Source organism: Colias philodice, chromosome 25 (genome assembly GCF_061535455.1).
Source record: "Colias philodice isolate Cphi_HAF_F1 chromosome 25, ilColPhil1 Martin Lab GWU primary, whole genome shotgun sequence".
In the NCBI taxonomy this organism is placed as follows: domain Eukaryota; kingdom Metazoa; phylum Arthropoda; class Insecta; order Lepidoptera; family Pieridae; genus Colias; species Colias philodice.
The window spans coordinates 6,194,024-6,205,607 of record NC_143110.1 but is presented as its reverse complement, the minus strand read 5'-3'; the positions used below and the strand labels follow the sequence as shown (position 1 = coordinate 6,205,607).

The window sequence follows — 11,584 nt, the reverse complement described above, 5'->3', positions numbered from 1 at the left end:
CGTAGTTTCCGGTGGGATTTCCGGGAACCAAGAACCTATCCTATGTGTTAATCCAAGTTACCCTCTAAATTTCATTGTAATCGGTTCAGTAGTATTTGCGTGAAAGAGTAACAAACATACACATACACACCCATCCTTACAAAATTTCGAATTTATAATATTGGTAGGAATAATAGTACTAGCTGTGCCCCGCGGTTCTACCCGCATTGCTCTTGTCCGTCTGGCTTTTGTCATTAACTAAGCATGATGATAATATTATAGCCTTCCTTGATAAATGGACTATCTAACAGCGATATATTTTTTCCGTGGTTGAGAGAAGCACGTTAAAGCAAACAAACACACAATCTCTTCAGTTTTATAGGAATTTTTAACAAAAATAATAAAACGCCTTGACCAAATTTAAATGGTTCACACGGAGGGCACAAGCTTTCAAATAAAAAAATAATCATCAAAATCGGTTCACTCTGTCGATGTCGGTGACAATGAGGTAACAAACCCAAAAACAACATGAAAACAACATTGTTTGACGTCGGTGGAAAGACACGACTCAATAAAACTTATTTACCTATTTGTTGTTAATTTTTCTCGACGTTTTCACAGCCAACGTTTTCAGATAGCTCTTTGTTGATTTAAATTAGTATTCAATTTCAAACCCAAACAAGAAAATAATAGAGTTTTGATTGTTATTTACCCAATTTATTTTTGTGGCAGATAAAATTGTATCAAGGATTTTCAAAGTCGCGGTGTCCAAAGGAATTTTTATTTAATTTATTTCTTCGTTTACAAGCACATTACTACAGTAAATATTTGATTAAATACTGTCTCTCCAAGTCTCTTTGTTTGAAATGAAACGTGGATGTGAATAATAAATAAAACATACTTCATTGTACATTAGAAGGTAAAAGAAAAACACAAACAATATAATTTATTAACTAAATCTACCTGCAGTTAGCCTACTTATGAAAATATCTCTTTTCTTGGAAGTAGGTATTATGGAAGGAATTATTTAGAAAACAAAAGTGATGTCCCGTGTCCCCCAGTGGGGTAAGGGGCAGATGCATTATTCATACATCTGTTTCACTGATCGATTTTCTTTAGGAACAAGTAGGTGATCAGCCTTCTGTGTCCTACCAGACCAAGACATTTTTTTTTCTTCGTCTCCACCGGGAATCGAACCCAGGACCCCTCGGTGTTACGCTCAAGCGTCAACCACTGTACCAAGAGGTGGTAATTTAGAAAATAGAATCAATATAATTTGGGCCTGTACTATTAACTATTCTGTGATTTGGGTAACATTATCTTTGATTTACCGTCAGACTTTTCATATCAAACAAAACTAATAGTGAAATAAAATGACCCTCTTTGTCGCTATATTCAAATACAAAATAATACTTTACCGTAAATAAACCAAAATTTGGGACGAATTTCTGGATAACACTACTCTTTTTTCTTCTAACAATACAGCACTTATAAAAGAGAACTATTTAATGTCTTCAAAAAACAAAATACTTAAGACAAAACAATACTTACATTGGTAGTAATTTAACAATATAAGTAACAGACCTTCAAGTGATACTCATGAACTTCGCGCATATCAAAATTAAATGCTAATTATTCCATGTAATTTAAAGTAAAATGTTGATAACATTATTCACATTTATTAATGATCTAAAAGCACCTTGCATTATTTATTATACACACACATACCACCACATACTTAGACAATACTGGTTACCAGGAAAAGTCGCTTACTTATAATATTATTTTATCTTCTTCTTCTTCTTCTGTTTCTTTTATGGCAATTCCCGAAATATTCTTTTATTATTCAGTGACTTAGTACCTATAAATATAATAATAGATTCAAATTACCATTTAACCTGAACTAATTTTATAAAAATGAAATATTTTTGTAATTTGTCGACTTCTTTGGTGTTTAATAAGTATTATGTATTATGTATTATTCAAACACTTTATTGTTGAAACCCACCCAGAACAAAAAATAAAAAGTACCTATCGAAAATTCTTAATGCATAGAGGCGCCCTTGCTAATAAGCAATATCTTCCAGGCAAGTTTAAAGTTCAAAAAACATATGTATTTAATAAATAAATATCTTGTAAACACAGCCTTAAGGGTTTATTGTTCATGAAACCGTGACTCCATTGAGCTGTTCCAACAATTATCGGCGAATATTCAATGAAAACATAAATACAATTTCTACGTTCAAGTACTTATCTATACTTTGTTTGTTTGTCATATTATTGTATTTATTTAATAGTTAACTGTAGAAACAGAATTATAATGATTTATTTCACATAAATTCCACTTTTATGACGTTTGATAGAGCGCATTTTTAAGGATGCTAGTAGAGCATATTTTATGTTCGCTGTTTTCCAAATTTATTGAACAGCTTTTTTTTATAGTTAATAGGTAGACGTTTGACCGCTATCCTGCCTGATGTAAAGCTGTGATGCGATCTATTTAGGAGCACGTCTACCCAGAAGAAGCCTATTCACTCTGGACTTGAAGAGCTGGATATTGTAGTCTACGGGGAACACCGACGATGGAAGAGAATTCCATTCCTTCGCAGTTCGGATGAAAAAAGAATTTGCATAACGCTGCGTACGTACATGAGGAATGTCGACTGTGAAGGGATGGAATCCCATTCCCCGTCTAGATGTGCGGTGAAGAAATGGGGAAGATGGAACCAGGTGGTGGAGTTCATTCGCACATTCACCAAAATGAATTCTGTAGAAAACCGATAGGCATGCTACTTTTGGATTAGATGCAAAAACAACGAACATATAATATTATTATTAACATTTTAATAAGCAAAAATCGGAAGGCACATTAACGTACATAATATTACACAATCACTGTGAGCATTTCACCAAAAAAACATCGAGCGTACATAGGAACATTACACAGAAATGTTCGGAAAATACGTAACGGTTATTTGAGTAACTACAAGTATATTATTATCAGCTACTAGTACAAGTAGGTAATCAGCCTGCTCTGGAAAGTTTTCCTTACATTCCGATGAGAATAGAAGACAATCGTGTTTACAAACTACTTTTCGAGCGGAAACGTTTCCGATGTCAATCACATTAAAAATTGTACGATATCACCTTAGCACATAGGTACCCTGATTTAAACTTTTTACAATGTATATTTTAGTTAATTCTTTTTAGTTAATAGGTAATAACTAATAATTATTTCTGGGAATACTCCCAGAAATAATTTTGCGATCTGAAAGTCGTCGTTGCGTTGTGACAAAGTAATAAGCGTATACAATGTATTTTTTCATTTCAATAATAATTAATTTCACCAATTCTATTTAAGTACCGTTATGTAAGTTAGAACATCAATTACAAAGTTTAATATTTACGTTGTGCAAGTTGCCAAAGTTTTCGTTAAAATACATACGCTAGTAAGAGCAAAGTTACAACTTGCTTTAAGATGCAAATTGCTTAAATCTGAACTTGCATAAAACTAACACTGTTTTCGTACGCACGAACCGATTTCCACGGTTTTGCATTCGTTGGAAAGGTCTCGGGCTCCGTGAGGTTTATAGCAAAGAAAAGGTGTCTCTGGTGGTGAAACAGAGTTCGCCCGGTTTGCTAGTTGATTATATAAAATTCCAAAAAATGCATCTTGATTATTAACCTGGTTTTATTAGCTTCACCTGTATGTTTGTATGTTTGTAACCGACTTCTTTAGACTCGATTTTAACCCACTTTAAACGGAAAAACTATGCATACTTATCAAGGATCGGTGGTAATACTGCAATAATTTAATTGGTTTTAGTTCTGAACCATATCAATGAATTAAATTATCTGTATAATAAGTCTTATCATAGTTAGAAAGAAAATAATCTTTAAAATAACGTTTTCTACAATATACCTATTGGAAAATAATAAAACAATAATCTAAAATGTACCCTTATTTTGATCACACTTCGCCCTAACCTTATTATTATTTCACCTCAAATTGTTATAGTTATCTGTGGCGACTTGGCGGGATGCCAAACCAAGGCCTTTATTGGCTTAGAAATTACATAACACATGACTTGAATACAGATATGACAGCTGCTTCCTTTTTCAAATTCTTTTTGAATATAAAATTGACATTCACGAAGTGATAATGTCGTAAAAAAATTGTCTTTAAAGTGTCTTTGAAACAAGAACATCAGAGTTGCGTGCTATAATATATTGTCTTCTGTGTTATAACCATATAGAAAAGAGATATTTAATAGGAAGCGGAAATAAGGTTTTGAATAAAATAATATAAGATTAAAAAATATATACTTGCCTACATTGAAATTAGATATTGATTCTTGAAGTACCTCTATATTTTATTATTATGTTTCTCATTTCCATAATACTCGGGTACCACCAGAAGGACAGTACCCGGATCTTTGGAAGGCTTACGTGGGGACACGGATCCAACACGCAGAGGCCCTTTCGAGAATTTTAATGTGTTGTGGGACACCAGCCGCAGCCTGCCCATGACTGCACTATAGAGATACAGCCCTGGGCAGTCCGCGGCCGATGTATGACTATTGCAGGGTATGGAAATTTAATGATTGGGCTATGGATTGGGATGCTAAATGGACTGGTACTGAGGACTATGGGAAACTATGGCACCTGCCTTTCTACTAAAAGAAAGTAAAAATATGTTGGCAGGTGGTGACTCGCCCTCTCACTGTATGGGCCCCCGAAATAAGTCGCTGCAATAGTGCGACAAGGGGGCAACATATTGTGAGCAGCTAAGGGTGGAGAGGCGTCCCTGGACTTTAAACTACGATCACGCGCTCCCTGAGGGTCCAGCATCACGTGCCCACTCGCCACTTACGCTTCGCATCCACCCTTCGAGCTAAAAGCTCTCGCGACTCCACTCTGGCCGGCCGGTTAAGGCAAGCCAGAGGTGGGGGTCCTGTCCTCGTCAGGCTTCACTCCGACCGGCCGGTGAAGGCGAGCCGGAGATGAAGACAGGGGCCTCCCCCGGGAGCACTCGGTTCCCGCGGGGTCGCTACTCCCCGACACCCCGCCACAAGGTGTCCTGCGGGTTGACTGATTGCACGGGTGGAATATCTATTGTCACGTAGACAATAGATATTCCAACCGTGGGCGATGGGGTCGTCACATCCCTACGCCCTTATTATTATTATTATTATATCATTACACTAAGACCAACAGGAGCGGAGCCACGCGGGTGAAACCGCGAAGCGCAGCAAGTATTAAAATATACCCAAAACATCAGCTCTATTTATTCAAATACTTACAAGCCTCAAACTTTTCAATTCCAACACGACATTGTTCAAAAATCTATTTTATTATTTACCCGCTAAATGACAATTGGAAGCTTGAATAAAATATAGAGCTTTCAAAACTTTTAAGGCGAAGTCCTTCCGCCATGGAATTTGTTAGACGGTGTTTTGTTCAAAGTTATTTGGCGACACGTAAATACAGACAATATCTATTATATAAGTTAAATGCTTTGAAGTTAAGACAGAGGAGAATTATGTCGTTTTATTTTATTTGTGTGTAAAAATGTATTACGAAATATTTGGTATACAAGTAGCTATGTGGTGTAGTATATACTACAAATGTGAAATTGTGTCTGCTTAGCTTTCACTGCTAAACCCCAACATCGAATTAGATTAAATATAGAATATTGAAGAATTTGAGAAAAATTTAGAATCAAATAATGGGTTAAGTACTTTTTTTTTCTAAAATTACGATAGACGCTTGAAAATAGGGCGTAGAAGCTCTACGGTCTGTGGCTTTAAAGTTCATACTAGTTAACATGTAGTAGCTGATACTTTGCCCGTATGATAAATAATTAAGTAAAAGTAACAAACACCCATCCATTCATCCATCCATCCATGCACCCATCATCCATCCACGTTAAGTACTGCAAGCTGCATTGTTATATATATTATAGCAATGCAGCAGAACACGTTTAGTATAAAAAATCAATGACCTATTATACTAGTAGACGCGGCATACGCCAACATCATTGCACTAAAAACAGCGTAATTAATACATACCTACTTACTAACGCATTATCACCAATACAGTTGTTCTCTCTTTCACTCTCACGCACGAGACATAATACATGTCTCACTCATGTACTTCGTAATAACAACTGCCGATTAAAATGTAAAAAGAACGTCCAGCCACGACGCTGAATGGTGCGTGACTAAGTGAAACTCGGGCACTTAGCTGAGTTTTTTCTTTCCAAAATAGAGAGCGGGTAACGTATCTAGCTTTTTTATATATCATAGTAAAAAATACATTATTTAAACCGCAATCCGCAAACAAAAACATCACTATCGCAAACGCCAAACGCGTCTAAACGTAAATTCAAACCCTTTCACAATGTTAAAATAAAAGTTACAGCTTTAAAATAAATCCTAAACTTTTACAAGATTAAAACTCCCTGGTGTTCGTGACTGCCATGTTGGAATAATGCCAAATCTGTCAGGCATTGGAGTAATGGCTGGACAGTTTTATAGCGGGACTCAGTAGCACATGATAGATCAAACAATGTCAGCTTTGTGTAGTTCGTACACTAACAAAATAACATTCAAAACGTAAGTTACGTAAACGTATGTTAAAAAAGAGCGTGTGGTCCGATCACGTGTCAGAAATGAAACTTCTTTGGCAAAATTCAAAGATACCAAAATCATCGCCTTACTCCACAACGTGACGGTGTTGCCATGACGTGACGGCATTGTCATGATGCAACCTTGAAATGTTACTCTCAACGCGCCTAAAGAAGGTATGTATATAGGCGATAGGTATACCTACGAAGGAAGGAAAATGTACGCGTCCTTTTTCTTAAAAACATTTTGAATTAAATTTAGTTTAGAACGTTAAAAGTGTCTCAGGTGCATTATCTAGATGAATGCTGTAATAAAATAATCCTATGCCGCATCTTTTGCAGTATTCCCAATGACGAAGGTTCCGTTCTAGACACTTTTCTTGCCCTTTGTTACATACCTACATACTTATTATTAGATACTAAATAGATACTCGCAAAAGCTTCAGCAAGATTGAATGATAAACAATTTTGATTACAAAAGATGAAAGCATATCTTACGTTTTTTTACTACATTGCGAATAGGTACATATTCGAACTACGTAATATATAATTAACTAAATATAAACCTTTTAAAAAGCTTGAATGTTTATTAAGAATAAATATTTATGCAATTTTCTTCCATCTTGTAAATAATTTAGCCTTTTTTTTGGATAAAAAATAACATTTGTAATTTTTACATTTGTTCAGTACAAATGCGTTCTAAAATATCAATGTAGGATATTTATTGTTCATCTTCAATAAAATTCTTAGTTCCGGCCAACTAGTTGCAACTGACTAGGGCGAGATATAACTCATTTGAAGCCGGATAAATCCAGTTGGGAATAGGGTTGCCAGTATTGCTAAAAATATATTTTTTTTTTAATTAATTAAGAACGTAATAACCCTCTGTCCTTTCGGCTTTGACGAGTTGCAAAAAACCTATTATTTAAAAAAATTTCATCACACATAATATTGCCTTTAATGTAAAAATAATTCGACTCGTACTTGTATACTTGCTGAAATATGGAAAACAATTCAATACCAAAACATTTATGACATCAATCACACGCTGATTCGCAGTACAAAAGAAACATAAATAAATATTACGTTCATAATCTATATGATATAATATATTATATGATAGATATTCCATCATCACTGTAAATCAAAAGACAATTTTTGTAGTTTTTACTGTTTAGTATACTTTTTTTTTTGAAAATGTTTAATACGTCGCAAGTGGCAACCCTGATTGACCGCAACTTATTTAGTGCTCAGTGGTATCTAAGCGATACATTTAACTTGGAATTAGTTCTTGTTCCTTTAGCAATGTAAAAGTTATTAAACAAACATTGTAGCTATTTATAAAAGTAAGATACGGGAACTAAAAACAATAACGGTAGCTAAGTAATTTATTTGTCTTAGTAAATAATTTATTTTCAACAGGGCGAAAGTAACTTTCTGATTAAAATAATAAAAAGAAATCTAGATAATATATAATATCAAAGTTTTAATTGCGATTAAATAATTATAAGAAACTAGTGATCCGCCCCGGCTTCGCCCGTGGTACATATTTCGCAATGAAATGTAGCCTATGTCCTTTCTCGGGTATCAAAATATCTTCATGTCAAATATCTTCAAATTTCATGCAAATTGGTTCAGTAGTTTAGGCGTGATTGAGTAACAGACAGACAGACAGAGTTACTTTCGCATTTATAATATTAGTATGGATTTTGAAGAAAACTGAGAGAACCTAACTCTAATATTTTATGAAATTGTTATAGATGCATAAAATTATATCATGCACTTATCTCTTCTAATCACTGTTCTGGCGCAACCTTAATATCCTCGTACACCAATAATTTTCAGATTCAAGATACAAACTACCATTTAGCCTTCATGGGCCCTACTTTTAACATTATATTTTCCAGATTAAAGCCATTTAGAAAATGTAATATTCTACATCAGCAGCACTTGCCGATTCGAGCTCACGAAATTGCGAGTCGAGTCGATATCGATTCAATATCAAATCGATATTCTAGTCGTTTCAATACATGCTCGATGTTTCAATACATTTTGACGATCCTGATATTATGTGAAAGGGGAATATTAAAAATTTTTCACGTCATGTTCAATTGTGAAGTTTATTACATTTTTTACATGATTGCTTTGATGATACATTCCTCCGCCTGCTTCATTGGATTATATGGAATCAATATGTTTCGCTCACTGCTCAGTAAGTATAGCAATGTTTTATTTTATGTAATCTTTATATATAATCTTATCTTATATATAAAAATGAATCGCAAAATGTGTTGGTAAGCGCATAACTCGAGAACGGCTGAACCGATTTCGATCATTCTTTTTTTATTATATTCCTTGAAGTACGAGGATGGTTTTTATGTAGAGAAAACGTAAATATTATGTACCACGGGCGAAGCCGGGGCGGACCGCTAGTCCTTCCTTTATAATTAATTTAAATAGGGGCCCAGTTATTGTCGGATAATTCGCTACTCACACAAAATTGATAACATTGATATAGGTAGGCAGTATTTCAACTTCAAATGTAGTATGTACATTGTACATAGTAAAATTCGGTAGCTAAAGAAAAACTTTATGACAGTCAATATAATTACAATATCTTTATAGGTACTTAAAATCTCCTAGCATCTGACGCTTCGATCTGTTCCCCATAAAATCCATTTTACCGCTTCTGTGCTTTGAATTGCGTATTATGCTCATACATTTCTATGACACAATAAGCATTAAAACCTCTGATTAGCACTCCGCGAACAAAAGAGAAATTACTTGTTATTTTCCATTTAATATTCAATTCTCCGACGAATCAGAAAATCTTTATTTCCCATTTACCGGTGGAAGGCGGCTATTGTTCTCAGAGTGGAGCAATTGCAAGTTTTCCGAGATCGAATTGCAAAGTTTTATTTTCTAGAACAATTCGCGATATACAATATAAAAGTTTTCAGTACAAAAGAGTATGTTAGAAAGTTGAAATTGAAGCGGCAACGCGCAAAATATAGGGATTGTAGGAATCGATTTTATACCTCACTTTACGTGAAAACGATCAGAGTAGACAATACCAATACGTCCTTCGAACGTGGATTAGCCTTTTTTGGGGACTCCTCATATATTTTTAATACTTTTATTGTTTGGAGCACGAGAGGATATGGAATAGAATTACGAGCTTAAACGCAATTCTTCAATGTCAAAGTAAAAGTTATTAGATAGAATCATCTCATATAATCCAAAACAAAAGTAAGGGACCAATAAAATATACTTTATTTGTAGATTGAATAACAAGCTAGTGGGAGGAGACGCTGACATTTTACGTTCAAAAGTTTTATTCAACAATAACAATACTGCCGTTATTCTAAGGACAGTTGTGAAAACATTTCGTCAAACAATAATAAAACTGGAATAAAAGCAAGTTATCATGGTTATGTTACAGTTGAGCGTAGAATGATTTAAATTAAATTTCGCAATTATTCCGCCCGCCTCTCTTGACCTCTATATTTAAGTGTCGAAATCCTCTACAAATGTAAGTTTAATTTTACTGGTGACTGTTAGGCTAATGTTAAAGATATTAAAATCCACAAAGCTAACTCTTATATGCTTATTCAATAGGAGGACCTGTTGCAATACATTAAGTAGATGTACAGCTTTTTATTCAAAGGCTTGAAAAAAGCTACTTACAGTCAACAACAGTCAGTGAGCCATAAATCAGTTCAAATTAGAACTCGATATTGATTTATATAATAAAACAAATTATGTAAAAAATAAACATTGAGAAAGTGTAAAATTCAAATGATGAAATTATAGATGACAAAATTTAAATAAATGTAGAAAGTAGGTAAGGTAGCAGGTAGGTAGGGTAGGTAGGGTAGCTATATCTCTCCTTCCTCCTCCTAAAAGCTGTGAATACAATTGAAGCTTCTTTATGAAACTGCTATTACATAGTTTGTATAATATCTAATCAATACCAGGCGTTTTCAAATATTTTACTACATAAGTAGGGCATTAATAATAATTAAATGATGTACTATAGGTACATCAAGGAAATAATTTTAGGAACGTTTGACAATAGCAATGTTTAAATATTTAATCTAAAATATGTAGGTAATAATTACTTGTACATGCTTGTACCTAAGATTATCTTTTATCTCTAAATGAATATGTTACACTATACACTATCATTAACAGGGCCGCGCCGACCCCCGGCAGCGCCTGTGTGCGAAACCTATGAAGCGCCTCTTATTTTATAAAAATTCAATGCGCACCTTACACACACACACTTTCAATCAAATGATTGTTCATTTGTTTTGTTTTGCCTTAGCTATCTCGTTCGTTAAAATCGGGGAATACCCATGACCCCACCCCCGGGCCCCGCTTGCGTCGCACGCATCGCATCGGGTTGTGTTCAGAAACTCACTCATTCATATTTAGTCCACTCATTATATACATTTAAAAAAAAGTGAATTTGCGCATCTAATTTTTTGATATATTGTAGGGATACCCAGAAAAGCTTAACTTGAGTTTTTCGACCAAGATTTCCTATGAGCTTTCGCCCCCATCTTAAAAAAAAGGTGTAAAATTTGTTTTTCGGCAATAACTCGGCTATCCGATGAAATTCGGAAATCACTTATAAGACACTTTTTGTTCCTTTTTTTATGCTCTACAATTAAGTCTAGACCATTTTTTCCGTATCATGCATCGTTATCGAGATATTGATCGATAAAGTAAAAAAAATGTGTGCGTGTACTAGTGTACACACGTACGAAGTGAAACTTATTTATGACCTTATTTTTCAAAAAATAATTTACTATATGCAACTTTACAGAAATACGTCAAATCACGCGTGGTAGGGATAAGAAAAAGATGGCGCGTAACGGAAAAAGTCACGCGTAACGAAAAAATGTTACACTCAATTTTTTTCCAACCCCGATAAAGAAGTTTCACTTCAAAAATTCAGGACACATTTTTAGT

At 34.4% G+C, this 11,584-nt stretch overlaps 1 protein-coding gene across 1 annotated transcript in view; it reads left to right on the top strand.

Annotated features, from left to right (window-relative positions):
• Cbp53E (Calbindin 53E) overlaps positions 1-11,584 on the top strand; it is a 112,482-nt gene that overhangs the window by 71,652 nt on the left and 29,246 nt on the right. The gene's annotated exons all lie outside the window — the stretch shown is intronic.